Raw genomic sequence first — 17,605 nt, 5'->3', positions numbered from 1 at the left:
ATGTTAAATGGGGATTACAAGCTGTTCACATCTATACTAACTAGGAGAATGGAGGACATCCTCCCTGACCTGATTCACGAGGACCAGACAGGGTTCATAATAGGCAGACAGACACAGGACAATGTTAGGCGCACTTTACATGTGATAGAACCGGTGGAAAAACAACTCCCAGCAGCCTTGGTAAGTTTAGATGCGGAAAAGGCTTTCAACGGGGTCAGATGGTCCTTCCTGTTTAGGGTTTTTGGAAAGATTTGGATTTGACGATCAATTCATCAGCTGTATAAGAGCTCTATACGACAATCCAAATGTCAGAGTAAAGATTAACGGTAGCTTGTCGGACAGATTCAAACTGTTCAGAGGGACTCGCCAGGGATGTTGTGCAAGCCCCGCCCTCTTCACGATTTTTGTAGAACCATTAGCCCAAGCCATTAGAGAAAGTAACGAAATTAAGGGGGTTAGAATAGCAAGAGGGGACCACAGCATAGGCCTTTTTGTGGATGATATTATAATATACCTCCAAAACCCAAATTTGACCTTCCCCAAGTTAATGACCATACTAAATGATTATGGCTGGATGTCAGGATACAAGCTGAATGTCGCAAAAACCCAGATTCTCACTTACAACTTCTCACCCAGTAGTGGAATGAGGAATGATTACAAACTGAATTGGGAAGCTGAATCAATGACCTACCTGGGAGTGATTATCACCAAGGATATGTGCAAATTAGAAGCGGCTAATTACAATAAGATTAATGATAAATTACAGAAGGATTTGGTCGAGATGGGCTACACACATGATGGATTTCAGTACCAGAAAAGTGATCAAAATGAATATTCTGCCAAGGCTGTTGTATCTCTTCCTCTCACTACCAGTCAAGGTCCCCGACTCCCAATTCATAGCATGGGACAAACAGATCTCTAGGTTCATATGGGCAGGGGGCAGACCTATGGTGAAATTCAAAACATTGCAAATTGAAAAAGAGGGAGGAGGCCTGACACTACCTAATCTAAAGGAATACTACTATGCAGCCCAGCTGAGATATGCCGTTTACTGGTGCTCAAGAGCATACAGGGCCAGGTGGAAGGACATAGAGACACACCTAGGACGTGTCCAACCTCAGGCCAGATTGGGGGGGAAAGAACACGCAACAAAACAGGGAAATAATTCAATAGTGGACCACACACTGATGGTTTGGAATGAGGTGGTCAGGAAATACAAATCAAAAGAAGACAGTGGACTTCTGATTTGGCCTTCCCAGACCTCTGGCTTTAGCCCGGGAACACTGGAAGCCACTTTTGACGGGTGGAGAGATAGAGGTATAACAGCCATATGTACACTTTTAGAGAACCATAACTTCATGTCTTTTGAGCAATTTAAGAGAACATTTTACTTGGGAAATGACAATTTGTTTAGATATCTACAGCTGCGACACTTCTATGATACAGAAGTCAAGAATATGATATCAGTAGGTGGTAACGGGGTGGTGGGAATGATGGAGATGGCGTATACACGAACTCCAGTGAAAATAGTATCGGAAATGTACAAAAGTTTACAAGCTCGCAACAACTGTGATTCATATAATGTGAAAAGAAATGGGAAAGTGAACTGAGTATAATATTTACGGAGGATGATTGGCATTCTATATGTGAGACACAACACTCATCCACTAGCTCTAGAGGATGGAGAGAATTCGGTTGGAAAAATGTGATGAGATTTTTTTATCACCGCAAATTAAGAGTCAAGTCAAGTCAAGAGTTTTATTTGTCACGGCATACAAGTATACAATGAAATGCGGGGGGTCTTGCCCGCAACGATTGTGCATAATACAATAATAATAATATAATAAGAATCCAATAGAACGACATTGTGCAATAATACAAGTAATCAAAGTAGGGCATATCGGTATATGTACATGAGTTTTTACAGAGCATGGTAGGACATGCTAGGTCCTGTGATAGTGCAATACACTATTAGCTACGGATGAGGCACTGGTCTTTATGTACACTGCTATACAATGCTATATTATACAATCTCAAGTTATACTCTTAAAGTGACCTTTCCTTTTGTAAAGTGACCATAAGTGTGAGCATGTGCAGCATGAGTGTGTGTGTGCTCATTAGGGCTGCAACTAACGATTATTTTGGTAGTCGACTAATCTGTCGATTATTTTTTCGATTAGTCGACTAATCTTAAAAAAGTGTATTTTTTTTAAATTATTATTATTATTATTATTATTATTATTATTATTATTATTATTATTATTATTATTATTATTATTATTATTATTATTATTATTATTATTATTATTATTATTATTATTATTATTATTATATATTTTTTTGCACTACCTATCTTTGTTAAAGTGGCTTCTCAGCTCTGGTCCAGCTGAAGACAAAGCAGAGGAACAGATTGGACATTGAGCATGACCTCAGAGTTGCTTTGTCTACCATCACCTCACCCCAGACTTTGAGACTCTTGTCAGGAGCAAACAACATTGCCACTTTTGTTGCAACCCCAGTTATCCCATTAGTTCCCCCAAACTTACTGTCGGTTTGTTATGTTAACCCATTCTCCGCCATTCACGTGTTAAGGCGGGTTTCTCCGCCATGTGTTGTCAGGCAATAACTCCGTAAGGCGTTTTTGAGATCAATATTTCATATTTTCGTCATGGTATTCATATTTCACCCACGGAGTCTTGGGTGATGCTGTCTGGGCCATCACAACTCTGCAACGCTTCAATACCGCCACCTCGTGGCCGATCGACGAGTTGCCAAACCGGAAGTGCCCGGAAGTGCTTGGTCTGTCCCCTATTTTTGTCCGGCCACTTGCTTATCGTCCCGGGGCTCAATACAGACACTGTGGATATTGATCTTTGCCATAACTCAATAATCAACATGATTTGGACATGTATTACTAATATACAAACCGGAAATGGATTGCATCGATCAACATCCCATAATAGCGCTCTTTTTGCTCCACTCTCATTGCCCAACGCTACGAGGAGACTGGGGTGAGTTTCAGCGTTTTTCTTTACCATTTTCGATACAAACTGCTCTGATCAATATATCACCCATACTACATGAATCATTTAACGTCGGTCATTGAATTATAAACGACCCCCCCAGTGTGCGATCCATATCAGGATCTTTGGGGGAGCGGGGGGGGGGGGGGGGGGTTGGTCAGGCGCAAAAAGAAAAAAAATCAGAGCGTTTCCCTGAGTCTCGCAACTGCCGTGAGAGAGAGAGAGAGAGAGAGAGAGAGAGAGAGAGAGAGAGAGAGAGAGAGAGAGAGAGAGAGAGAGAGAGAGAGAGAGAGAGAGAGAGAGAGAGAGAGAGAGAGAGAGAGAGAGAGAGAGAGAGAGAGAGAGAGAGAGAGAGAGAGAGAGAGAGGCACTCCAGCTCACTGCCGCGGAGAGAATTACATTTGTTTTTCTTGCAGTTTTATTAAAAGTCACTCCTCATCTCCAGTAGTAAAAAAAAATGCAACATTATCGCCACCGACCTGTCCTGTCCTGATGGTCTGCCCAATTCTCAAAATCTGCATGTCACAGAAGTAGTCCCCGCAGCAAGTTGCTTCGTCTTCTTTGTAAAATCAAAATTGGTTAGAAAAACTTTCGACATTATCCTGGATGTGTCTATTTGTGCCTGCAGAGTGCAGACTGCAGTGCAGCGCCGCCACGCTCCGAATGGTGAACGCAAGAATAGCATGCATGTTCCATGCGTATTACGAGTAGGGTATATCTGCAGTGCCGCCCGCAACCTATTGTCTATTACGGTGAATTTGTGCGGAAATCATTTATACATCAAAATAGCATTTATTTTCAGTAATTTAGAGACCCCCCAAAGATTCACAAATCATGTATTCAGGTGAGCTGATGTCTGATCTAAGGGAGCTATGGCTCACCGAGCTCCCCTCGTGGATCGCACCCTGGACCCCCCCCCCCCCCTCCGTTCACCCGCAGATGACCAGTCATGACGTTTAGGACCATGTACAGTTGACATTTTTAATATAACGTTGATCGGTATCAAACTGCATTTGATAATCTAATATATGCATTTATGCCTATATCTCACGTTCTATGAAATACAGCAGAAAACGATAAAAACATATTTATACTCTAGACAGTATTTTAGTATGAATGTGTGAATGAAAAAGTAAAACGCTCCTACATCCTGAACGATAGATAATTGATGTTGAATGGGCCATAGTAATTAGGGATGGGTACTACCGAATTCGGTACTTTTGAGGTACCGAACCGAAACACGTCGGTACTACCGAGTATCGAATCAAGTGAGAAACCGAAAAAAAAAATAAAAAAAAATATTTTGTATTAATTTTTTTTTACTTTTTTTTTTTTTTTTTTAATTTTTTTTTTCATGTCAACGTTCACACGCACAATATATGCTTACCTAGGATTTGACTTGATTCAACAACAAAGCAGTCGGAGCAATGACAAGCCGAAAACTGTCGAAATTGTAGTTATTTGAAGTTTGGATTTTTTTTTTACGACTGAGGTGGGTAAATAAAATTTCTTGAGACTAAAGTACCGAAAAAAGGTACCGTTGGGTACCGGTATCGATTCACAGGTACCGGTACCGGTATCGGTTCAAATGTGAAAGGTACCCATCCCTAATAGTAATGTCAATTTAGCAATACAATTTAAAAAGTTATAGCCCTGCAAAGAAGGTGAACATCTCCATAGACTTATAGCGCTGGCAGAGAGGGTACAATGATGGGTACAATGCCCGGCAGAGAATGGGTTAAGCTAAGAAGTCTTCAGCTGGACCAGAGCTGAGAAGCCACTTTCACAAAGATATGTAGTGTAAAAAGAAAATAAAAAATTACGACTAATCGACGCAAAAAGTCTGCGTCGACGAGTTTTTATGATCGACGTCGTCGATTATGTCGACTAATCGTTGCAGCCCTAGTGCTCATGTTAAAGTGGCTGCTAGTGTGTGAGCGTGTACAGCAGTGGTCACCAATAGGGATGCACGATATTGATTTTGACACCGATACCGATAACTTTATGCTCCTCAAGCCGATACCGATAACCGATATTTATTGTATTATAATATTTTTTTTAACTGTATATATATATTATACATATATTTTTTTTTTTTTATAATTTTTTTTTTTTTTTTTGTATTTATAAGCTCCGACGTCATCGGTACTGCTATCGGTACTCGAGAAATTATGGAGGTTTTTTTTGAGGAATTTAAACGTTGCAAACTAATCTTGTTGGCCGTTGTCTATATCTCTCCTGCCTCTGTCTCTGCCTGCGCGGGGAGCGGGCTGCCTGCTCTCTCCTCTCTTCCCCTCCCACACACACACACACTCACTCACACACACACACACACCGAGTACAGACAGCTCTTCTCTCATAATGGCGGACAGAACGAAATGTTTAAAAGTCTGGGTCTATTTTACTAAAGTCGATGCTGACAACGCTCGTTGCCACAAGTGCAACAAGACATTTGCCAGTAATGTATAAGCGCTGGTACTTGTCAAGGTGGCGGGCGGGGAGATAACGTTAGCTCCGAGTAGAGTAATGGCTGACAATCCGGAGGTAAATAAACGAACGAGAGCTTCTGATTGGTGGTAAGAAGAAGAGGTGGGTGCAAGCCGTGGGACATAATTGGCAGATCGACTGTCTGTCTCCGAATGTAACGTGACTACGTCACAGCCAAGAAAGGGAGCGCTGGATTTGTGAAAAACTCCCTGTTCCTAAACCACACGCTATCAGTTTTACCACAGTACTGGCAAAACGGGAGGAGGTTATAATAAAAACAAGCGCCCTTCATCCAAATCCACCCACACCGGATTTCTTTTAACCAAAAAATGTATTATGTTATCGGAGCTATCAATAACGTTATCGAGTTTATCGGGATGACGTCATAATTGCTGATATCGGCCCGATAATTATCGGCCCGATAATTATCGTGCATCCCTAGTCACCAACCCGTCGATCGCGATCGACTGGTCGATCTTTGAGACTTTCCCTGTAGATCTTTCCCTGATTTTTTTTTTTTTTTACAAAATTATTATTATTATTATTATTATTTTGTATCTTTCCCTGAGAGTCCACATTACAGTTATACTTTTGTTTTGATGTGAAAAGTGATGCTGCATAAGATGACTGCACTTAGCACTGACTGAGAAAGTACATATTACAGTTCTACTTTGACAAACATAATTTACAATTAGCATTTTATAATGTTAATAATATGAGAGTCCACATTACAGTTCTACTTTTGTTTTGATGTGAAAAGTGATGCTGCATAAGATGACTGCACTTAGGACTGACTGAGAAAGTACACATTACAGTTCTACTTTTGTTTTGATGTGAAAAGTGATGCTGCATAAGATAATAATAATAATAATAACTTTATTTGTATAGCACTTTTCATACAGAGGTTGCTAGGCCTGCCACGATAACACATTTTGCTGGGCGATTAATTGCCCCCGAAAATATCGCGATAAGCGATATTATTGCGACCGGTTAGAGAATTTTTTTTTTGGAGAAATTTATTTCCCAAAACTTTTATTTTGAAGCCCACCGCTCCGTCTTTTCCTGTGTTTTAGACTTTTATTTTGAAGCCCACCGACCGGACCGGAAGTATTGTTGTGATTATCAGGTACTTTGGGTACCAGAAAAGTCACGTGAAACACTGCAGACCACTGATTGGTCAGAATAGAGACGCGTCTCTAGGATTTCATAATCATTATGTTTGCAGCAGGCACAAGTGCAATAAACAAAGGATACAGTCACTGTGTATTCTGCCTCATTTATTGATTAAACAAAACCGACATCAACACAATTTGCCACCGAGCGGAGAGTTTAGTCTCGCAAAAAGATCGCTGACTTGTTAAGGCTTGTTGTTAGGTTAGGTGCTAATGTTGTGCTAGCGTTTTAGCATGGCTATCGTACATAGCGTGATCAATATAACTCGCTATTGATTGTTTGTATGAGTAACGTTAATGCTAGTAGAATAGACACAACGTGAGGTAATCACCATCCATTTTAAACCGGTTATTACCTAATGCTAACGTTAGCAAATAGACGTGACTGGTAACGTTACAGCTTGTTAGCCTAATGTTAACGTTAGCATAGACAGCCTAGCTAACGTTAACGCTTGTAGAATAGACACAATGAGAGGTAACGTTAGCGTTAGCAGAATAGACACAACGAGGGTCTCGTTAATGTTGTTATTGATTGATTGATTGAAAACTGTGTTTACTCTGTTTGTATGAGTAACGTTAATGCTAGTAGAATAGACACAATGAGGGGTAACGTTAGCCCCACGGAGCTCCTGTGCTGTGCTCTGTAGTAAAGCCAGCGGCCCGCCTCCCAACACGGACAGTGACTGACAAGGGGCACTGGGTCCGCCTCATTAAAACAAACGCGCAAATAGCAATTAATCGCGCCCGTCAAAATCATTGCATTCATTTTAATTATCGCAGCAATTAATAGATTTATTGCTTATCGCGGCAGGCCTAGAGGTTGCAGTTCAAAGTGCTTCACAACAGCAAAAAATACAGGCATAAGCGAGCATAAAAAGATAGACAGGTAGAATCACAGTGTTTCACATTAGGATCTAGCATCCCAATAGGCTCTCCGCTTACAGTTTTCAGTAACACAAATAGTAAAAATAGTTTAAAATGATTCAGTTTAAAAATAGTCAAAAAATTATAAAATAGAACGGACATAAAAAATACAGGCATGAGCGAGCATAGCAAGATATGGCAAATCACAGTGTTTCACATTAGGATCTAGCATCCTAATAGGCTCTCTATTCAGTAATACTCCTGTAATTCATGAACAAATAATCAGTGTTTCACATTTGGATCTAGCAAATAATAAGAATAAAATGATTCAGTTTAAAAATAGTCATAAATAATCAGTGTTTCACATTTGGATCTAGCAAATAATAAGAATAGTTTAAAATGTTCAGTTTAAAAATAGTCATCAGTAAGAAGTAAAAAGTGCAATAACCGACACATGAATTTGATAGGCAGTGTAAGAGTAGGCAGGGTAAGAATAAATACAAGTTGTGTCAGGATATCCCTGATGTTTCCTCTTGCCACTAGGTGGTAGCAGATATCTATCAGTGAAATGCCTGAGCAAAGAGATAGGTTTTAAGCTGTCTTTTAAAGATGTCTAGCGAGTTGGCTTCCCTGATGTTTTGGGGTAGTTTGTTCCATAGTTTTGGGGCATAGTTGATAAAGGCTGCATTACCGATCCTCTTTTGACTGCTTCTGGGAGCCTCTAGTAGTCCAGCAGCTGATGATCGCAGTGTTCTTGCTGGTGTGTAATTTATTAGAGTGTTGGCGATGTAGCTAGGTCCCTGTCCATTTAGAGCTTTGTATGTAAGGAGAAGGACCTTAAAGTCAATTCTAAATGTTACAGGAAGCCAGTGTAAAGCGGCTAGGACTGGACTAATGTGCTCTCTCCTTTTGGTTCTAGTTAGCAGTCGGGCTGCAGAGTTTTGGATTAGCTGAAGCCTCTCTGTGGTTTTCTTAGGGAGACCTGTGAAAAGTGCATTACAGTAGTCTAACCGGCTAGATATGAATGCATGAATTAGCTTCTCAGCATCGTTCTGATTAATAAATGGTCGTACTTTTGCTATATTTCTGAGATGGAAGAACGATGTTTTCGTCACTTTGCTAATATGAGAATTGAAGTTCAGTTCTGAATCTATGATAACCCCAAGACTAGTGACCTCAGATTTGATCCAAGGGGTTAGTCCCCCCAGGTTCTTTATTAATGTTTCTTTTTTAGTTTTGGAGCCGATAATTAGAATTTCAGTTTTGTTCTCGTTTAGTTTCAGGAAGTTCTTACTCATCCATTTATTTATTGCCAGTAAGCAGTCTGTAATGGAGCTAATCGCTGTATCATTTGGTTCAGCAGATATGTACAGTTGTGTATCATCCGCATAGCTATGGAAATCTACATTATGTTCTCTGATGATATCACCCAGCGGTAACATGTAAAGGGAGAAGAGTAAAGGACCTAAGCAACTCCCTTGTGCAACTCCATAGTTGTTGTTGTATATATCAGACATGTGATCTCCTAGTTTAACATAGAATTTCCTCCCTCTGATGTATGTTTTAAACCAGCCCAGCACATGGTCTGAGAAACCGACATGGTTTTCAAGACGATCGATTAGAATATCGTGATCGATTGTATCAAATGCTGCACTGAGATCTAACAGGATAAGGATGGAGATCTTATTCTCGTCAGAGTTTAGTCTGAGGTCACTGATTATTTTGGTGAGGGCAGTTTCAGTGCTATGATATTTTCTGAATCCTGACTGAAATTCTTCTAAGATGTTGTTTTCTTCAAGAAAGGAATTTATTTGAACTGAAACTATCTTTTCAAGTACTTTACTAATGAATGGTAGGTTGGATATTGGACGATAATTTGCCATTTCATTACTATCCAAGTTAGGTTTTTTTAGTAATGGCTTTACAACTGCTGTTTTAAAGGCATCCGGGAAAATACCAGTCCTAAGGGAAGTGTTTATGATATCTAGCACAGGGCTTGAAACACTATTAAATACCCGTTTGAAGAAAGCTGTAGGTATAGGGTCAATGTCTGAGGTGGAGGAGTTACATTCTGAGACAGTTTTGCAGAGTACATCTAATGTGATGCATGTGAAACTTCTCATGGTTACATTGCACGGTTTGCCGCAATCAACTTTATTTCCATCATGAGTAATGCTGGCCCTGATCAAGGTTATTTTGTTGTTAAAGAATAGTGCAAGTTCTTCACACTTAACCGTTGATGACTGAGGAGGTGTAGGGGCAGTGTTGAGTAGTACATTAATAGTGGAAAAGAGGATTCTGGAGTTTCCAGCATTTTCTGTAATGATTTTAGAGAAGTAATCTTTCCTTGCTAAGCGGATGGTTTTATTATAAGCAGTTAAAGCATCTTTGTATATATCACAGCATATGGTGGTTTTTGTTTTTCTCCATTTTCGCTCCGCTGCACGACATTTCCTTTTTTCTTCGTTGACCGTATTATAGTTTAACCAGGGCGAGGCTCTAGTTTTCTTCTTTTTCGTTTTTAATGGGGCGACAGAATTTAATATAGATGACATTGCATCATTGAGATTTTCTACCATTTCATTTAGAGAGCTGTCATGATTGTGTGGTTCATGTAGTCTGATAAGATCAATGAACTTTGATTCAGCTTTGTCGTTTAGGAGCCTCTTTTTAACTATGATTTCTTTTTTTGTTTTAGTAAGGGTTATTTGAGTATCAAAAAATATACAGTGATGGTCGGAGAGAGGTAATTCAGTTATTGAGATATTTGTTATGCTTAGCCCAGTTGTTGTTATAACTAAGTCTAGTGTATTCCCAAGCCGGTGAGTTGCATTTGTTATATGCTGTATTAGGTCAAAGCTATCCAGTAGATTTTTTAGTTCCATAGTTTTGGAGTCTGTTTTCTTATTAAAATGGATGTTCAGGTCTCCATTTAGGATCACCTTATCATATCCGGTAACACATAGTGAGATCAGTTCAGAGAGCTCCTGTATAAATATTGGTGAGTGTCTAGGCGGGCGGTATATTGTGACAATAATAGTTGATTCTGTTTTTAGTTCAATGGCAAGATATTCCATTGACATGAACTCGCCTAGTTCTGTGATTCTAAACAAGAGTTTTGAGGAGAAGATTGCTGCAACTCCTCTGCCCCTTTTATTTTTTCTGGGTATTTGAAAAAAGTTATAGTCTGGTGGACAAGCTTCTATCATTATTGATGTAGCTGTGTCATTATTTAGCCATGTCTCTACTAGGCAGATGCAATCTAAGTTATTTTCTTTAATCAGATCATTTACTAAGAATGTTTTATTATTCAGTGATCTGACATTTAGGAAAGCTAATTTTATTTGTTGGACTTCTTTAGAGGAGGTCTGCTTTGGTTTGACCGTGATGGCCCTGAGGTTAATAGCAGGTAAACGCATTGGTGGCGTATATTTTTCACCATGCCATTGGCTAGTTATGATTACTTGTATGTTTTGAGAGATGGCATGGTAATTGTGCTATACTGTACCGTACTGACTGCACTGTGCTTTCGGGGACATTTGATCAGACGAGATGGCCTTGTGTGATATGGGGGGGGGGGACGGGGACGGGACGTCTTGTGCTGTACTTCGTGGTGATATTGTGTCCTTCATGACTATCTCTCGTGCTGGTATGAGCTTAATATTCTTGGAGGCCATCAAGGCATGACGCATGTTTGCTGATAGGAGCTTTGAACCTAAGCGATTTGGGAAGAAGCCATTTCTTTGAAAACGTTCTGGGTTATTCCAGAAAACATTGAAGTTGTCAATGAATTTCAGGCCGTGTACGAGACATGCAGCCCCTAACCATGAATTAAAATTTAGGAGTCGACTGAATGCTTCCTGTCCTCTGCGAAAGCATGCAATTGGTCCACTGATGGACACATCAGTGTTTGTGTACACAGACTGATGTTTGTCTAGTGTGTTCATTAAACGTGTGAAATCGTCTTTCAAAGTCTCTGTGCCAGTCTTCTTTCGCAGGATGTCAAACGATCCAGAGTGAATGACAATTTTTGTTATTCCTGGTCTGATTAGTGTTGGAAGTTTTTCGGCTAGTTCTTTCACAGTTGTATTGTCTAGACAGATATTTTCTGTGTTTGCCATCTCCACATACCTTGTTATGGAATCTCCAATCAGTATGCAGTCTATTTTCTGTGTGAGGTTAGCATTTTTCTTTCCAACAGTTTTGGGGCCGTTTGTTTTTGGGCTAGGCCTAGTCTGCCGGTTCTTTCCACAGTCCTGTGGCCTTGGTGAAGCCTCGTTAGCCTTCTCAGTAGCCGGCATGTTAACGCTGGTCCCGTACCTTCGGCGTTGGCTACCGCGACGTTCTCGGCGCATGATAGTCTCTTCGCTGTTAGCCGTTCGCTCGGTCTGGGTCGTGTTTGCCAGCCGTGTCGCTAGTGGCTCTGTTTTCCTCGTCGTCTCGTCGTTAGCGTGTGCTTCGCTAGCATTAGCGTGAGCTCCGGCATGCCAGCTGTTTGCTTCGCTAGTGTTAGCGTGAGCTCCGGTATTCTTGCTATTAGCGTCGTTAGCGTGAGCTCCGTTACGCTCGCTGTTTTCTTCGTTAGCGTTGTTAGCTACGCTTCTATGTAGAGCTGCCGCGGTATTGATGTTTTCCTTACCGCACACATTTGCAAAATATTTCCTACCGCCGCGGTAATAACCGCACACACACACACAAAAAAAAAAAAGTTTGAATGCATTTTTTTTGTAGTCTACTCTTTATAGCATATAGCCTGCCTCTAGTCTAAATGTCTATCTTTAGAGGATGACTTTGCAGCATGAATATTGTTTGGGATTCGGCATGCACGCATTCGTTATTAAAAGTGAAACACGGATTCGAAGTCTCCCCTACGGTGTCGCGAGCAGGGGTGGTAGCGGCGCGCCCGCCGGTTACCCCCCCGACCCTTTCTTCTTCTTATTATTATAACGTTACTACTTATGATTACAAAGGCATTCGATTTGTGGCATTAACGTTAGTATAGTTACACGTTCGTATTTACCAGACCATAGCAAGGCAAGCGTTACTCAATTAATATCTAAGTTCCTTTCTTTGCTCAGAGCGTGCCGAGTTGTACCCATTCTGCGGTCTGTTAATAAAGTTTTCAATCAGACAAGTGTATAGAACGAAGGGCTTTTATTATAACATTTCGTTGCAGTAAAATCATTATGCCTCGTTCCCTGAGGAGCGACGGCGTCGGTAATCCACTCCGGTCTCCGGTGGGAGCTAACGTACTATTAGCCTTGTTGTGAATGTGATGGCTGAGATTCAGGAAGTAAAAGCGCTGCAAGATGCTCCAAGCATGTGACGCGTATCTCTTCTGACCAATCAGTGGTCTGCAGTGTTTCATGTGACTTTTCTGGTACCCAATAGGGTCGCTTGGAATCTCGACAGAGAAGTAGGGTATATCTGCAGAGCCGCAAGCCCAACGAGAGCGTAATAATAATAATAATATATTAAAAAACAGCGGTGATGCCGGTATTCAGCCCAACGCTGCGGTGGGCATGATGTAACAGCGATACCGCGGTAATACCGATACCGCGGCAGCTCTACTTCTATGTCTCTTTGCCTTGGGTGTTGATATGCGTGTTTCCGAGAGTAGGTTGAAACTATTTCCTGGCGGTACCGGGGGTGAGGTCCTGGATCGTTTATTTCTCCTTTTATCCTTGACGGTGATCCACTGCTTTGGTCTAGCTCCTTGGTTGTGCCAAGGACCGTCTTTTGGGTGGTGCTGTTCTGTAGTTACTAGCATAGGCCAGTTCTCAATCATGGTATTGTTGGCTATATTTGTAGTAGCTTCATAAATAGAGTCAATGAGTTGCTCATCCTGCTGTATTTGGTACAGGGTAGAAACCCGAGCCTCCAGCTCTACAATCCTCTTTCTCATCTCCAAGCAATTAGTACATTCTGTGGGAGAGCCGAGTCCCGGCATCTTCCTTTATTTCTTTTCAGGTTAGGCTAAGCTGAAGCTAAGCTAGGTACTTAGCTGGTGGTGGTGGTGGTGATGATGATGATGATGGTGGTGGTGGTGGTGATGGTGGTGGTGGTGATGGTGGTGATGGTGGTGGTGATGGTGGTGGGTCACTCACTTCACAACCGGGGTCTTTATGAAATATCATACAAGAGAGCTGTCCGTCGCTCTCTCCTAAACGGGGCAGCTTCCGTCGCCCCGGATATGTCCGTTTCTCTCCCCTACACGGGGCAGTTCCGTTGCCCTGGAGCTGTGCTATTACTCACACTGTCTTCCGTCTCGTTAAAACTCAAAATAACAAGGAAAACCTTCCTCGTCTTTCATAAATATCCTTGCCTTCCGACATAGTCCTTTGTGTGTAGCTGATAAGACAGCTCGCTATTCCTCCCACGGAGAATCTTGCTACTCGTCCTTTCGACTGTGGTAAAAAATCTGAATAGATAAGAAGATTCACAGTTCTGGAGAAGTACCATAGGAATTGGGAGTTAACGTACAGAGTAATTAAAGTTGAAAGGGCTGTAATAAATCATTATAATAGCGATAGGCAAAAGCAGCGGAGCGGAGCGACAGTAAAAGCAGCTTGCTTTGCTGAAGCAGGAAGTAGATGACTGCACTTAGCACTGACTGAGAAAGTACATATTACAGTTCTACTTTGATGTTTTAATGTTCGACCAAAGCATTGCATGTAATTAGAATACAGGCAAATAAAAGTCATTTAGTTTAAAGTACAATCTTGGCTGTCTTTTTCTCTCAACGCTTCAATAGGTAGATCTTGCTTTCATCAACAAAAAAAAAAGTGATCTTGGGCTTAACCCATTCCCCGCCAAAATCGCTGTTCAGCGTTATTGCCTGCCATGCGTTGTCTGCCAATATCGCTGTACAGCGTGTTTCAAGTTCATATTTCATATTTTCGTCATGGAATTCATATTTCACCCACGGAGCCTTGTCATATGCTGCGGGAGCCATCTCAACTCTGCAACGCTTCAATACCGCCACCTGGTGGCCGATCGGCGAGTTGCCAAACCGGAAATGCCCGTTTCAGCTCGGCCCGTCCCCTAATTCCGTCCGGCCACTCGTTTATCGTCCCGGGACTCAATCCACACACCGACATGGATCGTTGCCATAACTCAATAAACAACATGATTTGGGCGTATATTAGTATTATACAAACCGGAACTGGATCGCCTCGATCCCCACCACATAACTGGGATCTGTTTGTTCCACTCTCATCGCCCAACGGTACGAGGAGACTGACGTGAGTTTCAGCATTTTTCTTTATCATTTTCGATACAAACTGCTCTGATCAATATATCACATCATTTAACGTCGGTCACGGAATTATAAACGACCCCCCCCCCCTCCGTTCACCCGCAGATGATCAGTCATAACGTTTAGGACCATGTACAGTTTACATTTTTAATATAGCATGGATCGGTATCAAACTGCATTTGATAATCTAATATATGCATTTATGCCTATATCTCACGTTCTATGAAATACTGCAGAAAACGATAAAAACATATTTATACTCTAGACGGTATTTTCGTAAGAATGTGTGAATGAAAAAGTAAAACGTTCCTACATCCTGAACGATAGATAATTGATGTTGAATGGGCCATAGTAATGTCAATGTAGCAATACAATTTAAAAAGTTATAGCCCTGCAAAGAAGGTGAACATCTCCATAGACAAATAACGCTGGCAGAGAATGGTTTAGGATGATTAAAGTGGTGGCAGAGAATGGGTTAAAAAGGTTGGTGACCACTGGTGTAGGGCTAGGCGATATGACGATATTATATAAATATCGGGTACAGTTCATTAACGATACACTTTTTAAACGTATCGTGGAGTTTTCCCACAAGAGGCTTGTGTTGCGTCAATCTGGTCCACACCCGTTCAAACTTTTGAACAGCGCCGCCCCACACACACACTACTGCATCAAAGTTACTACTTATGATAACAAAGGCATTCGTTTTGTGGCATTAACGTTATATAGTTACACGTTCAATAACATCAGCGTATTTACATAGCAACGTCCGAGGTCGACCTAGATATAGCAAGCGTTAGTCGTTCATATCTCAGCCCGTGCTGACTCAGTTGTGCCCATTCTGCGGTCTGTTAATAAAGTTTTCAATCAGACAGATGTATGGAAAGGCTTTTATTATAACATTCGTTGCAGTAAAATCATTATGCCTCGTTTAGTCATCCTGCGGAGCTAAAAGCTAAACGTCGGCCGCGGGGAGCTACCGCTACCGTTGTTGTTGTCATTGAGCTCTCGTCAAAATCAATGGCGGATATAGCGGAAGTAAAAAAATTATACGCGCTTGCCGATTGGTGCTAAGAACAGCAGGGCGGGTGCAAGCGGTGTGACGTAATTGGCAGACTCGACTGTCAATCAAAATGATTCTGTTTGCCGTCTGAATGAATGAAAACGTTATTAACAGATTGCAGAATGGGTACAATACAGTACAGCTCAATACAACAACAGTGGACTGGAGGATGCAGACCAGAGAAAGACTTTCGTCTTGTTTACATCAGGGTCCCCCATTTTCAATTAATCATATTTCATATCTAAATCATATAATATCTCATTGCTAAATATATGCAATATATAATCTAATAATCTAAATCTAATATATAATATAAAAATGCTAAATGCATGGGTATTTTATTTTGTCTTTAACACTTTCAGCGCCACGCCTGGTTTTCCATTTTACCGCTTGAATGCCACCATCGGCGCCAATGTTAACGTTAATATCGCCTAATCTATGTTTTAAATTATGGCTATGTGTCTAATCTGCCCATCGCATTATCAAAGACTATTTTCCAGTCAGTGCTGTGAAGGCAGATTGTTTTTTTATCGCGTCGTTGCCGTTTCAGAGCAGTTAGAAAAGCCCCCGTTTTGATATAAAAAACAGCTCATTCTGGAGCATTCTATGATAATCGTCTTTTAGTGGAATATTCCACAACGTTGATATTCGTCGGCCTTTTTATGTATCGTTTTCAAATAAACGCTAGATGATCAATATTATACGTGCACGCACGCACATTACGGCCGCGCACTGATGATCGCTCCGTTGGTTTCCTCACAGACTTTTACATAGAAACCGAAAGAGGACATTTCACAAAACAGCTTATAACTTCATCAAACTTACTCTGATTATCCTACCACTGATAACATAGAGTCCTTACCTGACATCAGATGGTATCCAACTGGTATATTCCAATTCCTGATCACCATTCGAAAAAATCGATACGTGTATGGATCCAACGCGATACAGTAGAACTCCATGATCCGCGGGGATCTGAGGCTCCAGAATGAACTCTAGTAACCCCGGCTGGATCAGTGAACTGGAAAATGTGGAGTACCGGATTTTTTTCCCCATTCATTTTCATTGAGTCCATTCCAAAATCACTTATGTCATCTGGGAGACGACAGGGGGCGCTTTTTTCCACAGTGATCGCCGGCGCCCCTCGGCTATACTCGGGTAGGCTCGGGTGATGCAATAATTTTTGTGGCATGCAACCACCTAAAAAAAAAACAGAGAAATCTTGTGAGTGGCACTGAAAGTGTTAATGTTAGCTTGCAAACTCAAATACTGTCTTGGTAAGCCTCATAATGAATTGTTTGGGGAAAAAAAGAAAAACATCGTGATGCGTATCGTGTATCGCCGAAAGGTCAGAAAATATCGTGATATCATATTTAGGCCATATCGCCCAGCCCTACACTGGTGTACAGTGTGTGTGTTGTGTGTGTGCTCATGTGTGCTTGTGTGGAGAGTTCAGTGTTCAAGGCTCTGATGGCCTGGGGGAAGAAGCTGAGCCGAAGTCTCTCTGTCCTAGTTGCTGGTGTTCGCAGGCGTTTGCCTGACCGCAGCAGCTTGAACAGGCTGTAGTTGGGGTGGTGAGGGTCTTTCATTATTCTGCAGGCTCTGGATTTGCACCTCTTGTTATTAGACGGTGGGCCGAAGGTCTCTAGAGGCTTCCGTTAATGAAATGATTGATCTGGTTTTACAGAGTATATGTTATTGTAATATGAACTACATAATATACTATAATAACACATTTCCG

Source organism: Notolepis coatsorum (assembly GCF_963971535.1).
Source record: "Notolepis coatsorum genome assembly, chromosome: 4".
NCBI lineage: Eukaryota > Metazoa > Chordata > Actinopteri > Aulopiformes > Paralepididae > Notolepis > Notolepis coatsorum.
The sequence above is the reverse complement of the archived record's forward strand: the minus strand, read 5'-3'. Positions refer to the sequence as shown.